The sequence below is a fragment of the Macrotis lagotis genome, chromosome X, assembly GCF_037893015.1.
Source record: "Macrotis lagotis isolate mMagLag1 chromosome X, bilby.v1.9.chrom.fasta, whole genome shotgun sequence".
NCBI lineage: Eukaryota > Metazoa > Chordata > Mammalia > Peramelemorphia > Peramelidae > Macrotis > Macrotis lagotis.
This window is the reverse complement of record NC_133666.1, coordinates 39,939,161-39,956,829: the sequence shown is the minus strand read 5'-3', so window position 1 is coordinate 39,956,829 and position 17,669 is coordinate 39,939,161. Positions and strand designations below refer to the sequence as shown.

The following is a 17,669-nucleotide window of genomic DNA, read 5'->3' as shown; positions in this document are numbered from 1 at the left end:
AGATGTAGGGGCATTTGAATTGGACTTTAAAAGATGGATAGGTTTTCCAAAGGTTGGGCAAGGAAGGACATTTTTGACATATAAACTAGTATGAGACAAACACAGATATGGGAGTGGGGGGAGGGGCTTAGAAAGCAGATGGGGAGTAGTGTAGCTTGGCTGGTGCATAAAATATGTAGAAAAGAGTAATACAAGGCAAACCTTGAAGGGGAGGATGGTAGCAGATTATGGAAGGCCCTCAATGGCAGATTTAAAGATTCTTTGGTAATCAATAATAGGGCAAGGAAGCAATGCCCAGAGGATGATTATGACTAGATCTGTGACTAAGAGAGATTCATCCAACAACTCTGCAAGGATGCATTCGAGAGAAAATAAACATAAAATGGCAGAAACACAGGTTGGAAGATGACTGGGAAACTATTCTGGGAGGCGGTGTGGAGTGGTGAAGTGGCAATGAACAGCAAAGAAGGATGGGTATTTGCTTATTTGATTATAGTCTACCCAAGGAGGGAGTTGGGTGATCTCCTTGTCCAAAGGCACAAATATAGTAGCACAAATAAATGATGGCAGAGACATAAACAGCCAGGTTAGGAGGGCAAACAAATTTAGGTTGAAAAAGAATGCTTTGGGTTTTAGTTCAGGTTTGGATTTAGAAGAGAACTTCCAGATTATCTCCTACATTCCCTCCTCATTTTAGAGGAGGGTATTGAGGCCTAAAGGCATCAAATATTTTCCCAAGGTCACATGGAGGCGTGCCATTGGGACAGCCCATATCCTAGAAAACTCAGAAAAACAACATTAAATGAAAGGTATAAGCTGGTGGCTGAGCTCATGGGGTTTTTGTGTCTGTCAAGGACCAAAGCTTGTGTACTAGAAGTCCAAAAGAGAGAGTCTCATATTTCCTTCTACTCTTCAAAGGAGCAATACCTCAACAAGACCTGCACTAGGAGGGCCTCACATCTTGGTTTCAGGTCTCTCCGTGTAAAAATTAGTAGGCTGAGGTGGGCTCTCTCTCTAGACTTGAGTTCTTACAACCTCTCCAATACCTCAGATGCTGTCTACATCCTGTGGTACAACAGCCTACAGGCTGGCATCATTCTGATACATAAGCTCTGCTTGGAGATGCTTCACCCAAGATACCAGATCTTTGTTTTCTTCCAGGCCTTACTCTGTGAAATCTGGGACTATACGTGGAGGCTTCTGGGATACTCAAGACCTGACCCCAGCACAACTGAACAGGACCTATAGAGCTGGTAATCATGTTGCTGTCACTGAAAGTCACAAGGTTGCCCTGCAGGCCATCATTTAACTAATTTTTATTCTTAAATATGATCAAATATGCATACTGATAAATTCCTGTTATAAATCACTTGGTCAGAATTTCATTTATTTTATGATTAAAATGATGTCATAGTCCACCCCAATGAATTTCTTTCCACCAGTCAGAAAAGGGAGGCTGTAGCAACTAGTTCTGGTTGTCCAAAGTTCTCCCTAACTGACAAGTTAACATAGCTAGAGACATTCTCCCTAACTGACAAGTTAACATAGCTAGAGACAGATGGGTGCAGTACACTCTTTCACCAGAATTCCAAACAAAATTTGGATATTTGGCATTTTGAAGTGTTTGCCTTGACCAATATTTGTCCCAAGAGTCTCAAGGAATGCCACCTTTTAAAATGAAGAACCATAGAATCTGTCTCTTTTAGATCTAAGTAAGATGTTATGGCTAGATAACATAGCATTCAGAGTTTTACAAATTGAAGGGAAGGAGAGTACATCACTGGGTGGGGTTGAGGAGGGGAGATGGTCTCAACAGGCCAAAGATTAGGAACATTTAAACCAAAGTGAATTATTTAGATTGAATTGGTGACTAAATTCAGTGAATTATCCTTGTGGTCAGATAGTTAACTTAAATGAATGAGGTTCTACTCATAGACTTGACAACTAGACAGTATAGTCAGAGAGTACTAGGTCTGCAGTCAGGAAGCTTGAGTTCAAATCCTGTCTCAGACTATTAATAGCTGTGTGATCCTGGGCACATAACTTTGCTATGTCTGCCTCAGTTTCCTCAGTTGTAAAATGGGGATAACCTATCTCCCAGGGTTGTTGTGAGGAATAAATCACATATATATATATGTGTGTGTGTGTGTGTGTGTGTGTGTGTGTGTATGTGTATAAAGTTTTTGGCAAACCTCCAAATGCTACATAATTCTAGCTATCATTGTTATAATGGACCCTAAATTGCTCCAGCTTGGCTGGGTCCTAATTCAAATCATATCTCACACTTAACAGATCCCTGAGGAGTGGAATCCATGTGATCTGAGGACTAATTAATTACTGAGAATCTAAACCTCACTCATGTCTACCTGGAGGGTTCTATCGAGGTTTTGGCTTAAAACAGAAAGTCTGTATTGTCTCCTGAATAAATTCTAAGCTAGAATTGCTCAGGTTTCGATCTTTGTCTAGTAAAGTCACTGCCAGGGGCAGTTAGATGGTGCAGTGAATAGAGTAACTGGAGTCAGGAGGATATGAGTTCAAATCTGGTCCCAGACACTCAATACTTACCTAGCTATGTGACCTTGAACACTTAAGCCCACTGCCTTGCTAAACGAAATCACTTGCAGAAGCTCTTATTTTAGAACCAAAGTTATATACCAGTGAGTTTCTTTCAGTTTTATAATCCTAACTCCAGAATATACTATCTTGGGGGCGGGGGGTATTAGAATACTGAGAGAGAAACAGTATCTCCAGAGGGTCCTGTTAGGTGAGATCTCTAAAACGTTTAGTAGTTGAGTGTAAAATTTAAAGCCTGTGCAGGCCAAACAATGGTTCTCACTAGAATGGGCATCAGCAACCCATGGAGTTCCTGCCAAAGGTGGCACCTAAAACTGTTCCTAGGACTACCCCTGTCTTCTACTACTAGGGCCTACTCCAACTTCCCATTCCCTGAAGTGTACCATACTACAAAATCAACCATTCTCCTCATTCCTTACTGGTATTACACTTCAGGATGCTAGGAGCAATTTGATTTAAGTTGTTGGCATCATGATTTAAGCACTCCAGGGAGTGTTCCAGAAGGTTTGTCAGGTTCTCTAGCACTTCTAACCTCAGCACTTGAAGCTCCTTGCATTGGGCACTGAGCACCTTCTCAGTCTCTCAGACCAATCAAGACCATAGGAAGGGGAAAAAGAAGCCACTTTTAGGTCTTCAACTCACTGGTTCAACCCCTATTAGACATGTCCTCAATCTCTGTGGAAATTGGTTAATGGTATTCATATATTGCATGGTCTTTGCCTCACCTCCTTGGGTGCATCTTGTGACATATCAACTCAGGCTACCTACTATAAAAACCCATCTATATACACAATCTCATGTCCTGACTCTTGACTTTTACCTATATGCATTTGTGGACTTCAAGTTTTGAGTCTTCTCCATTCCAGTCTATCCTGAGTCTCACTTAGGATAAAGTCTACATTTAAAGGAGGACCAGGCTAACCCAAATGCCCCTCCAGATGGTGCGGGAATGACATTTTTGAATGAGAGGCATATTACCAAGAGAGTTGTGCGATGTGATGAAGGATTCCAGATACAGGAAATTTCATGAAGGAAGGTTTTGAACAGGGAAGTTTAGGATAGATGGGGGGTGGGGGGTGTTACGTAATCCAGACTGTCAGAGTATAAAAGTAGTCCAAAAAGGAAGGGCTTCATATTGCAATTGAGACCATCTTAAATACTGATGGCTAGATTCATAAGCAAGAAATTATAACCCAAAATCGACCCATGACAATATGGTTCCAGTCATTCAGTTCTGCTTTACTATGGACTGGTTTGCTCTGCCATTGTTTGGTTTGCCTGCATAGCTCAATCATCCACCAGGTAGTTATTAAACATCTACTATTTGCCAGGCACTACACTGGGAAAACTGAAATAATTCCCTACTTCCAAGAAGCTTATATTCTAATGGAAAAGATAACAAATATAGATAGAAATATGCATAGGACAGGAAAAAATGCAAAGTAAATTAACAAAGTACTACAAAGTAGATTAACCATTAGGTAGTTTGAGGGGGCCACTGGCAAATGAGGGAATCAGGAAATTATTTCTGTAGAAGATGGCATTTGAGCAATGTTTTAAAGAAGAAAAGGGATTCTTCAGCAAGTATCACAACAATTCTTTAGAAAAAAAAAATTTGGCCAGTATCTTACCAGATGGCATATTTATCCTTCCACATACTATATATGCCATTCTATCTCCCACCTGCATGCCTCTGCATAAGCTGCCAGCCCTATCAGACATTCTCCTCCTGATCTAAGCTTAAAAATCGTAGCTTCCAGGCCCAAGTGTCACCTCCTGTAAAAAACCTAGCCTCATCTCAAAAATTCATGGGATCTAAACCATGGATCCCTTAGACATCCATAGGTAGATTTGGGGTGGGGGTGGAGGGGCCCAAATTATACCTTTTATTTCTTCTGTAATTATATATTTTTCTATTTTCTACATTTAAACCATGATTCTGTGAGGGGTCCATGGGAATTAACTCTGCCTACCTAAGAGTTCAAATCACAAAAAAGGGGAAAGAATTCCTAAAATCATTGCTAGTTATCTTTCTCATAAAAATTTCATTGTTAATCTTTTGTGTCCATGCCATTTCTCTTCAAAGAAATTTCAGGGTATGGTCCATTTGACTTTTATGTCTACATCTTCCACACCAAGGACACAGTAGGGACTTAAACAATGTTTGTTGAAAGACAGTGAAAGACTACCATCTTTTAGGGAGTTGCTTAACTCTTTCAAAATAGGACAAAAGCAAATGGAGGAGAAAAGTTGCAATTGCAGGTGATAGCTAGCAACTTCCTGGGCCCTGTTCAGATGCCTTTGTGACTTATTCTTTATTCTAGGTAATATTTTTACTCTATAGCACACAGATCATTGAAAAAGTGGATTGCAGCAGCTCCTTCATGTCAATCTGCAGCCAAGGCCCAAAGGAGGTTTGAACCTTCCATTTGAGGAGTCATTTGTGAACTGTGAATGGTCTGGGGAGTACTTTGCTTCCCTGAAAGATTGCCTCTTCACCCCTCTCTTTGACTGCAGCAGGTAAGTGATGACTGAAGACCATTGAGAGCAATTGTACTTTCTAAGACTAGTGGCAGCTCCAAAGTGCTCCTAGAAACTGCTTCCCCTTGCTGTCTGTTCACATTTAGCAGCCCCAAGAGACTCTGTTTTACATAGCAAGGCAATTGCCTTACGTGGCAACTGTGAATTATCTGTTCTGTAAAAGGGTGAACTAGTTGTGGCTTCTGATATGTGCTTTTAGAATGAAGAGTTAATATTGTTCTGGGGGAAAGGCTGGAAGTCAGAATACCCACATTCCAGCTACTGCCCCAGTGTGCCCATAAGCTAAGAGGTACCTCTCTCTGATTCAGAATCAATTTCTCCCCCTATCAAATGAGGTCAAGCCTAGACAATCCATTAGGTCCCTTCCAATTCTGCTGTGCTATGAAATAATGAAATGTAAACAATCCAGTCTTCAATGTGTAAGGTGATCTGATTTCCTCACTGTGGGTTTTCCATCCATGACAGCAGTCCATAGCATATCTCTGGCCTCTCCTCATCCAAGTTCTTCCATAATCATTCATAGAGTAGCTATACAACATGTGATATCTGTGACAGGGGCTCCAAATATTTTGTGGCCTTTGTTATATACCATTTTTGTTACATGGCCAACATGCCTCCCTTCTCAGCCATCCATATCTTTGATAGTATGTTTTACATCAATTCTGGCAAGCAGGTCACAATACTCTCATCAAATGACAGCTACAGAAGCTATGTTAACAGAATATCAAGATTTAGTGTGAAAACCCCTCAAGGATTTTGTGCCATTACTCATTCTAGGTTCAGCTCAAACCTCTCCAACCTTCTCTTCTTAGTCACCTTTGCTGGATCTTCATCCTAGTCATGCACATTCACCATAGGGTATCCCCCAAGGCTCTGTCCTAGGCCCCCTTCTCTTTTTTTCTCTGTATTCTCTCCTTTGGGCACCAGATCAGCTCCCATAGGTTTAATTATTATGACTATGCAAAAGACTCATAATCTATATGTCCAAAGAGTACATGTAAAATCTATATAAAATTGTCTGCATTCTCAAGGAGAGGGTAGAAAGAAATGAATATAGAACTCAAATTCTTTTTTAAAATGTTAAAAGTTTTTGTTTACATATGATTGAGGAAAAAATAAAATCGAAATTAAATTAAAAACCAACAGATAATTATATATAGATATATAGATATAGATATACACGCGCGCGCACACACACACACACACACACACACACACACACAGACACACACATCTCCTAGGCTCTCTTTCCTGAGCTTCAGTCACCTCACCAAGGACCTATAAGATATTTCTAACAAGAGGTACTATAGGTATTATTAATTTAGCATGTTCAAGACAGAACTCAGCATCTTTCCTCCTCCCTTCAAACTTACTCCTTTCCCAGTTTCCTTGTTACTGTTAGAGAAGCCATTATCTTTCCAGTCCCTAAGGTTTGAAACTTCAGTATCATCCTCACCTGCTGACTCTTACCTACCACAGTCAATCAGTTGCTAAATCTTGTTGTTTCTACCTCAATCACATCTTTTCGATCACACAATGACCCCCATGGGCTCAGACCCTCATCACCTCTCTCCTAGATCATGGCAATGGGCTTGTCCATGATCTGCCTGCTTCAATGATCTGCCCTCTTCAATTTCATTATGTAAATAGTTCAAATTAAGTCCTAGAACTCACCTACCAACCAGTCACAATATAGTTACATCCTATACCATTTTCACTAAGTCTCCCCTTTGCCTCCCATGGCCAATGAGCTGGGCCCAGAATCAATGAAACTGCTAAAACTGTACCACAAGTCCTGTTGGCAAAAGAAATTACTCTAAAATCCTCAGCAGCTGGTATCTCATTTGCTATCACATCTTTCCTGGTCTACTAGTATTTCAGACATAGGGAAAATATAAATAAATGAAAGACTGGCTAAATCACTGGTGTGACAACTGTTAAGAGTGATTGGTTATCTGTGTTAAAATGTATACAAGCAATGAATAACCGTGAAGCACATTATTACTTTCCACTGGCACTGTATAATGGTGTCTGCTTGGAGAAATGCCCAAAGATCTTTTTTATCTTTTTGTTTCATCATGTCTTTCTGAGCTTCTGTTCACAAAAGGTCCCCTCCTTTCCCTACTGGAATATAGCACATTCCCAACCATTCTCTTAAGTGAGAAAAAAAATGAATTTTAAGCAAAAAAAATGATAGCTTTCACACTCCATCTTACCTCAATTCAAATGTTCTCCCTTTCAGTCCTACTCCAATGCTTCCTGGGGAGGCAGTGTTGGTCCTGGGCTCTGGAGAGCTGGGCTAGCAAAAGCCAAGTCCTGGCAGCTCCTATTTGAAGGGTGGACCCATCAAGAGATTGTGTTCCTGTCATCCAGTCTAGAGGAAAAAACATTCAGAAAAATCACACTTTCTATCATCCTTTCAGTGTCTTCCTTAAAATAAAAAGCATTTTTCTCCCGACAAACCTGTGAGACAGGTGGTCAGCTTGAGAGGCAGTCATCACAATAAATGTGGCCATCACGTAACGGGTAACTTGTGAAGAATATCTAATAAGGATTAGGAGTTCAGGGGTCACAATTTCTATCAGGGGAGGAGTACCTACACCAATGAACACACAGATCATTTCAAATATTGAAGTTGTTGAGTTGCTTCAGTTATTTCCAACTCTTCATGACCCCATCTCGGATTGTTTTGGCAGAGAAAATGTAGTGGTTTGCTGTTTCCTTCTCCAGCTCATTTACAGGTGAGGAAACTGAGGCAAATGGGATTAAGTGATTTGCCTATGGTCACACAGCTAAGTCAGTGACTGAGATCAGATTTAATCTCAGGTCTTCCTGACGACAGGCTCAGTGCTCCATCCACTGTGCCACCAGTTATGTCTAGACTGGACTACATGGCTACAACAGTCCCTGCCAACTCTGGGTTTTTTATGACTGGGTTACTCTGATAGTTCATTTTATTAGTATTCCAGTTAAGTAGACAACTGTGCCCCAAATGAATGCTCAGCACTTCTTACCACGAGGGAAGGGCTAACTCTGCGGTAGGTATATAAATGGACTCCATGATCAATAGAGGATTTGAGAGTTCTTCCCCCATGCTACCTTCTCCCCTCAAATATGAAAGAGCTATAGTTTGATCTCCACCTTTGACACAGTGTAAATTAAACATCAAAGAGGGAATTCAGTAATATGCTTCCCACTTTAGAAGGGGAAAAAAGGCTTCCAATAGCTTTGTTGGCAGAGAAAGAAAGCTCTGAATTCAAAGCACCAACCTTGCTATACTGTCTGTGGAATTCGTCTACATCAGGTCCATAGTTTTTTCTCTGATTGAAAACTCTGCCTTGATTACTGTGCTATAATGAGCCTAGTCATAAAAAACAAAAAGAAAAAAACAAACACCCAGGGACAATGGCACTATTGTTTTATTCTTTACCAAATAAGCAGGTCCAATTAGTCTACCTTAATTACCAATTTGAAATGGCAAATATGAAATCATTTTTCAAATTTCCTGATTCAGCTTATATTTGTTCTGTCCTTGTGCATAGGTGCCAAATCTCCACTGAGGTAATTGATGAATACCAGGAGCCCTCGGGTACTCTCAGCAGGTAAGGGTGCTCTTTGGCTTTTCATATGTGGTGAATCTAATCATAGCCTCCATCAGTTTCAGAAGCTTGAGGGTAGAAATTCTGAGGGCCAGGTCCCCTGGAGAGTTCTAACAATTCTAACAAATTTGCTTCAGAAACTCTGCTCAGAATGGTCTCTTCCTTTCCACTGTCTCAAACTTCTGGAATGGTTATTCCCAGCTTGATCATCTAGGAAGGGGGAGCTAGTGACTCCATGAATCATGGCATACCTCTCTCCTCAGTAGTTTATTTGATCCTGGACAGGCAGGGGGCATCTGTCCTGAGATATCTCTAAGATTTACAATTTTCCTGCTGCCTTTCTTTCCAGGTTGTCATGAAGGGTCCATCTTTGTTCTATTCTTCCACAATGATGACAAAAATGACAACAATAACAACAGATCATTCCCCCCTCCATAAATTCTCAGGGGACCCAGAGAACTATTAAGACATTTTTGATATGGAGGAAAAATATGCTTTAGGACAGGTGTGGGTGGGAAGACAAGCAGATTGGGAATGCCAGTTAGAGGGAAAAGAAGAGGGAGTGAAATTATACACATGATTAAAGTATACATATAATTCTTCTCCTAGAAGTCCTTTTTTTCTGAATTGAATTCCAAATAAAATCAGCATTTCAATATACAAAGTATAAGAAAAAAAGATGACTGCATAAGAAAATATTTCCTAACAGTTCTAAAGGATGGAAAATCATGGCAAACACAATTACTAACAAAGGTTCAAGAAGACTAGGGTTCAGATCCTGTTTGTGACACACATTAACTGTGTGACACTGAGCAAAACACTCAACTTCTCTGTTCCATGCAACTCTCTTAAAATTATAAAGAGCAGAGAACTGGGAGAAGGGGTTTCCCTAGGGAAAGCAGAGACTTAGACCCACATCAACACCACCACCATCACCAAAATGTGGAAGAGAGTATCATAGCCAATCTTGGCTCCAGAGAAGAGCTGAAGAAAATCCAGTGAGGTCTTGATTAGTGAGAAAAAAGAATGCTCCTGAAGTAGTTCCAAGGATTTGAATTCCCACAACTCAAATTTATAATTATGTAAATTATTGTGATTGGCTCTAACGCAAAAGGAACATTCAATGTGAATTTGAATAATGGGACTACATCAGGGGATTTATTATCTGAACTAATTGGGATCAAGCTACCCACCTTGATCTTTGGGGATGAAGGTGAGGGGCTACAGATACAGTACACTGACAACACTCTTGGATTGGGTCACTCAATTTGTGCTTAACTGAAGGCTCAGGGAATGAGGATTAAATAGAAATGCCACTGTGAGCAAAATAAAAGGCATCAATGACATTTGTAGTCTTTAAAATTATTTTAAAGTCCTGGAGAAAAGAAGAAAAAAAGAAGGAAGATGGAAAGAAGACAGAAAAATCCTCTTTCCTATTTACATATTCAAAAACTCCTATACTACAGGCTTAGTAACTACAATTTATGCAAGACTAAATAGACAACTAGAAATCAAAAGGAAAAACCTATTTTTCCATTATTTAAACCAAGAAAGGCAGTAACCTTGTCTGTACAAAAACATTTTTTTCAAAAGTCTTTCAGTGAATACAGAATATAGAAATGTCACATTATTTAAGAACCTTGCAGTTTGGGTTCAGGCAGGCTATTAGATTAGATAATGAAGCCCAATCCCAACTCTGACTGGCACAGAAGGTGCTGAGGGAAGAGACAATGCTTACCAGTTATGTTCTCCGTTGCTGTGACAACAGGATTTGAGAAATTAGATTAAAATAAAAATGCAGGCAGTTCTCGACATGAGGACCCAATTACCAAAAGGCCATTATCACTCAAAACCGCCTCCACACTGGAGCCCCCACCCAAATCCCCCCCCCCCTTTTCCATCCTGGGGCCCTGGCCCTTTGGGCCACTGGGAGAGTCTCAACGCCTACTACCAGGGGTGAGAGGGATGATGCTATTTCCTGCTTTCCCAGTGGATTTTGGGGAAGATATGCTCCTAGTATTTCAAACTGGATAAAAACCACATTTTCCATAAAAATAAATGTTATACATAGTAGGTACACATTGTACTTAATCCATTTCTATATCCAGTCATTCTATTAGTAAGTAACATTTCAACTAAATTAATGCTCTGAAATAGGTGGGTTTTTTTTTTTTTTTTTTTTTTTTTTTTTTTGCAGGGGGAGCTGTTAGGGAGGTTGGCCTTAGAAGCTAACCAAGGTTTCTATGGGAAATTACAACTACATTCCATACAACCAGTTTCAGTGAATTTTTGGCACATAGTTTATTTCCAAGTTCAAGACTGCCGATAAAAACTAATGTTCCCAAGATACATTAAATTCCCAGATCATAAAACAAGGATCTAAGGAACTCTGTGTTAAAAATATTAATTGTAAATAATTTGAAACCGGTACTCTATGAAGATTACAAATGGGAAAAGGGGAGAAGCAAAAATGAACTAAAAAATCCATCTCCTTGTGTTTCTGATGCTTCAGTGTTGACATCTACACCAAAGTCATGTGTCTACTCTAAGTAAACAAAGCAAAAACCTGCAGCCATGTTTATGGTGGACTGCCTTTTGTTAGCGAGGGAAGTGCTATATTTGTGGACTACTGAATGACAATATGATCATTTCTGGTTTGCCAAATTTGAGGTTTGGGGTAACAAATTCTTAATGTATTTTCCCTCCACTCCACAATGGACCCTGTATACACCATGTAGATTCCCGCCTCCACCCCTTTGGCCATGTTTCTTTCTCCAGTTAGACTTCCACCACACTGTTACCATGCCCCCCTCCACAACCTTAACACATACTCCTACACACATACTCCTAACTCACCAAATCATTTCCACTCTTAGAAGCATGAAAAAGGACGCTAGGGCAATGAAAAAGAATGGGTGCCCTGAAAATGGGCAGGTGTGAGTTTGAATCCCTTATCTGACACAAGTAAGCTCTGTGATCACACTTAGGTAATGAAACCTCAGTCTCCTCATCTATAAAATGGAGGTGCTTTCTGAGGTCCTGCTTCATTGGGATATTATAAAGCTCAAATAGAAAATAAATATAAAATACTTCAAAAACTTGAGTGTCAACTACATGTAACTGTTATTAAGGTTAGATTATTGGAGAAGAATCTCTGACAGGAAAAGCCGCTACACAAACAGTTCTGTCACGTTATGGTCCAAGGAGTCACAGAGAGTCGGACATGACTGAACAGCTGAGCAACAACAATTAAGATTCAGTTCATGTCCTCCTTGTTCCAGAAAGCAAGCTTTCCTTTACCTTGACCACCACTGATCTTACTCTTCTATGAGTCCATATAGTCTGAGTTCAGTATTTTGCCATTCTGTACAATCTTGGATTATACATTATACTCTTCATAGATATAATCCTTAGCCCCCATGTAGACTATGAACTCTACAAAAGTAAAGAATATTGTCTTATAGCTCTTTCTTGTATCTCTTACAGTAATCAGTGCAATCTTAGATACTGAGTGGACACTAACAAAATCACAGCTGTGATTATCAAGTGATTCATTTCACAAAGGAAGAAATAGTCTCAGAAGAGAGGAAGGGACTTGAACCCAAATCACATAAATAGTGACTTGCAGGGTCAAGATTTGAATTCAAGAACTCGATCCAGACCACTCTACAGCCATTCAGTCCCATTAAGCTTCTAGCTGCCTTCTCACCATATAGCCTAGAAGAGCTTAGAATGCAAAATGATCTTAATAATAGTTATATTGTATATTAGTCTCATAAAGTATGTTCACCCACATATTTCATTTGATCTTCACAAAAGCCCTATGAAATAAGTATCATGGGATCACTATAGGCAATTTAAGGTGTAGAGAAGTTAAATTCATTCTACTATCCCATATTTCAGTAGCTTCAGTCAAATGGAATTTAGAAGGTAAATCTACAAAATTAAATAGCCAACATTATATTCAATTCAAAAGACAGAAGTATCTTAAATGTCTAATAATGAGGAAATCATGAAGCATATGAAATACTATGACATCAATTAGCAAGACAGGAACACTCTGAAGTTCTCTCTTAAGGATTTTGAAATTGATTGTGCATCATAGGAGACACGGACATAGGACTGCCCAGCATGGCGTGCCCTTATCAGAGAGAGTGCTGTGCTCTTTGAGCAAGGCAGAATGAAAGCAGCTCAAAGAAAATGTGAGATACGTAAGTTCAGAGTAATCACCCCAGGTGTTCACAAGAACTGTTTGTGCCTAGCCTGTGGTGGAGCATTCTGAGCTCATATTGGTCTGATCAGTTATAGTGAGACACACTATAACATGTCTCTCAGTGATGGCATTTCGGTCTTCTTTGATAATGAAGGACAAGAACCAACCACCAACCATGATGATATCAATTAAAATGGAAATGAATGAGAAGTACAAAGAAATCAGGAAAGGCTTTCGTAATCACACAAGGGGGAAAAAGCACAATCTTCAGAATGGAATATATAGTAAATGATCTTATGAGAAAAAGTGATTAAGAATGAACAAAGAACTCTGATTAGGAGTTAAAGGACCAAAACAAATCTAATAATAGATGCATGAGAAGCTGTATATGAACATGCATCATACTACAAAGTAAACAGAAAGGAAGGAAATAAGAATTTATTAAGGGCCTAGTCCTCCATCCACTATAGATGACTAACTGCCCCAATTATATTATTTAAATATTATATTATATTATTATGCAAATAATAATTTATAATATTAAATAAACTATACTATTATACAAATAATATGATGATATTCACCATTATTCTCACCTTATGGGAAATAAAGCAAATGAAGAATCAAAGGGCCAGAAGTCACAGATCACTTGGGGAAGCAATGTAAATGCCTTAAGGGTAAAGACCCTTCTGCCTTTGCATCCCCATCAACAAGTATACATTAGGTACTTAATAGTTGTTGACTGGTTAAAAGGCCATCAAACGAAAAGTCAAGGGACAATCATATTTCTAGGGACTTCTTACAATCAAATGCTACTTCCTACATAGGGAGAACTGCCCATCTGCAAAAGGGCGAGTGCCAGTGTCCAAATTCTGAGCCTCCACTTCTCTACTCTGCACCTTGGACTTTGCTACAGGTCTTTTCTGGATATGGTCATCACTTCCCAGAGTATAATGAATGACTCTGCATCTGTTGAGTGCATGGCAAAGGGTCATCAAGTTCAATAAACAAATCATTTCTTACAGCTAAATTAGAGTGAGCACTGATGGCGGGACCACAGTGAAGAAGGCAGGCCATCATTTCCATTGAAGATAAATCAATGCCTTAATCAGAGGGGCTTGGCTGGCTTGGGTAGCAGGATGGAAGGTATTTTTAGAACTGTCACTTTAAAACTATGCTCTCTCTTGCCTGGCTGCTTTGGCTCTGTGGGCAGATTTTAAAATAGAATCCAGTAACTTTAATTAGTTTCCAATTAGATCCAAACGTTTAGTAAGCTAGGTGAGTTTATTTGAGGGGAAAAAACACACAAATAATAACATAGAGGTTTGTTGTTTTGTTTTTTTTTTCCCAGGCTCCACAACTTTAATTACAATCCCAAAGACCTAGGGCATGCTTACTGTGCCAATTAAATCAGCATGGTGGTGGTGAAGCTGATACCCCTTGATAACCTCAAGATATGATGACGCTTTTGCCTCAAGACTGTTTCCTAAGTAATTTGAAAAGCTGATAACTTATGGTGCTGATTTGAACACAATCAGGAGCCCTTAAAACCACCAGTAACATGCACTGGGATCCAGAGAAGAGGAGTTCTTCAGGGCCCCTTCTGACATCATCCAATAAGCCGGCAAAGAGTTGAGCAACAGGGCTTAACTGAACTCCAGGTGAAGAGAAGGCAGGCTCAGGATAGACACTATTGTCCCTCAATGTAAGCCATAGACTGGGAAAGGAAAGAAACGTGAAAGAGGGGACCATGGTTCTTTCTCTCATTGGAGGCAGACAAGCAATTGTTTCAAGGCCTATAATTCAACTTCAAGTAGGAATTAAAATCATCAGTTAAAAGACAATAAGGAAATTTTTTGTTACATTCTGTTGTTGAATTTTTTTCAACAGTTTCCAATTCTTCTTGACCCCATTTGGGTTTGGTTTTGTTTTGGTTTTTTGACAAAGATATTGGCATTTGTCATTTCCTTCTCCAGTTCATTTTACAGATGAGGAGACCAAGGCAAACAAAGTGAAGTAATTTAGCCAGGTTCACACATCTTGTAAATGTTTCTGGCGTACTTTGAACTCAGGTGCTCTTGACTCCAGGTCCAGTGCTTAATCCACGGCACCACAAAGCTGTATTAGGGAAATGTTTTATACTGGTGCTAATCATTCCAAATTCCAGTTTTACATGGAGGATCTCCCTGCTAATAGATTGGCTAGGGTGAATAGTCACAGAAATTCTGTCCAAACACTGTTCAGTATTTATTTTAAATAGCTACTATTTGTAAACACTGTTAGGAAGTTAGGAAACTTTCTAGAACAGTGAAATTGCACTAAAAGTTTTGGTACCACCTATATACTCTTAGAGAACTGCTGAAAATATGAAGAGGTTAAGTGACTTGCCCAGAATCCCACAGCCACTAGTATGTGACAAAGGTATGACTTTAAGTCTTCATATAGCTTAAAGGTCAACCATCATACCACATGGCCTCTAAGTGGGGAAAAATTTTAAAAAAGATTAAATAAGACGCTGACTCTAGTAGATTTCACACACTACTTAAAGGATATAATATATACACAAATAACAATATTACCAAAACTAATCAGAGAACAACTAGATGCTATTCAAAACTATCAGGCCCACTGGCTATCAACTGAGTTAAACAGCTTAAACTACCTCCTTGGTCAAAAGACATTTGGAATTCTTGGCTCTGTCCCCCTATCAAAGTCAACAGCTCAACACAGAATTCTCAGTCTTTCTCACAGATATCTTCTAATGGAGCTCATTTGTTTTTATTTTCTTTATGATAAAAATTCTTCGTGAACTCTATACTTTCTGAAAGATAAATAAATCTTCAGGCAGTCTTTTTGGTAGCTTCTATAGCCACGTCTTATGGCAAATTGCTCTCATGAATTATTATGGCAATGTTCTGCTGGTCAGCTGCCCAGCATTTATTAAGTACCTACTATGAGTTAGACAATGGGGTTAGATAGCCAAAACAATAAAACACCTGCTCTCAAGGACATTTTAATAGGGGTAACATGTACACATGTAAGTAAATACAACCTACATACAATAAATCAGATCTGCTCACCAGGCTGAAGGCCAAAAGAGCCTTTATTTAGAGAAATTCTGCTTTTCCTTGTGAGATAAGATTAGTTTGTTTGGATTTGCATCTATTGTCAATGGATGTTTGGCCAAAGTCTAATATTATGTAAATTACTATCAAGAGCTCTAGAGGCAACTAGGTGGCAAATTATATAGAAGGTTAGGCCTGGATTTAGGAAGAGTTCAAATCTATTACCTGTGTGAGCCTGGATAAGTCACTCAGTCTCTTATGTTTCAGTTTCCTCAGTTGTACAATGGAGATAATAACATCATCTAGCTCTAAAACTTGTGAAGAAAAAACAAGATAATATTTGTAAGATATTTACCATTTTGGTAAGAAATATGTGTTTCTAGTTAAATACATATAATCTATTTTATTTTATTATTTTATTTATTTATTTTTTGGCAAGGCAATATGGTTAAGTGACTTGCGCAAGGTCACACAGCTAGGTAATTATTAAGTGTCTGAGGCTGGATTTGAACTCAGGTCTTCCTGACTTCAAGGCCTGTGCTCTATCCACTGCGCCACCTAGCTGCCCCCAATATGATTTATCTTAGATTGCTTTCTGTCTGGGGAGGGGGGAAAGGAGAAAATGTGAAAATCAAAACCTTACAAAAGAATGATTGCTGAAAATGATCTTTGCATGTATTTGGAAAAATAAATAAATAAAATATTAAAATAATAGGAAAATTTTTTAAAAGGAAATATTTGTTTCCTTCCTTTTTCTTACAAATGAAGTTAGGAAATGAGGATTCTAATGCTGACTGTGCGACCTTGGCTAAAGCCTTTGACCCTTTTAAGGTTCAATTTCATCTATATATCTAAGAAGGACTCAGAGATGTCCATCTTGATTCCAGACAACCTATCCCACAAGCCTATGTAAAACGTGGTTTATATCAGTTCTCTCTTCCTTTGAGCCCAAAGGGAAGAGAGTGGCGAGTTAAGGGGGCGGTTAGACCTCTTTTAAACCTCTGCTGAGTCATCAGCTACTCCAGATCAATAACCAATTAGGGGATTCTTGGTCATCTCATTGTACAAAAACCCTAAGTGGGCCCCAAAGGACCCATATAGTTATGGGAATTGGGAAGGGCAATTCTGAGCCTCTCCTATAAAATGATTATAGATAGATAGATAGACAGATAGATAGATAAACATTTATGAGTATATATGTATGCATATGTATAATAAATACATCACATATCTGTACATATATACATATAAATATAAATATCTCATATATTACATATTTATAAAATAAAGAAGTTATATTAGATGAGCTCTAAGGGCTTCTCTTATCATTTTACAATTCAATTTTTTAAAAAATTTTCTAATTTTTATTTCTTCTTTTTGAAATTGAAAATCAAGCACTAAAGCAAAAATGACAAAGGATATCTGGAAACCTGGGAAGAGGAGAGAAAATGAAAATGAAATGACCCAGTGCCTCAATCCAGGGACAGTGTGTGGCGATAAGCCAAGACTTACAAATTGTGATTTTTATTCAAAGGGCCAAGTGCCATGAAGCACAGCCCCTCTGGACACTGGCTGCTAGCTTCTCTCTTGGAGAATCATGAAGACAAGGCAAAAGTGATTTCCCCAGCGTGAGTAATGGGATAAGAATGTTTCCATCCAAGAGATGGGGAGAGGCCC

General features: G+C 39.0%; 1 long non-coding RNA gene across 27 annotated transcripts in view; it reads right to left on the bottom strand.

Moving 5' to 3' along the window:
- LOC141503543 (uncharacterized) overlaps positions 1-17,669 on the bottom strand; it is a 266,282-nt gene that overhangs the window by 123,073 nt on the left and 125,540 nt on the right. For 23 of the 27 annotated variants that reach the window (XR_012472886.1, XR_012472877.1, XR_012472883.1 and 20 more), the window contains 3 exons: positions 16,218-16,306; positions 7,579-7,659; positions 7,332-7,489 (listed from right to left, as the gene is read on the bottom strand). This is a non-coding gene — a long non-coding RNA (uncharacterized LOC141503543). Of the gene's footprint in view, positions 1-7,331; positions 7,490-7,578; positions 7,712-16,217; positions 16,307-17,669 lie in introns of all 27 variants that reach the window. The other 4 variants (XR_012472872.1, XR_012472876.1, XR_012472881.1 and 1 more) reach the window with 4 other exon arrangements.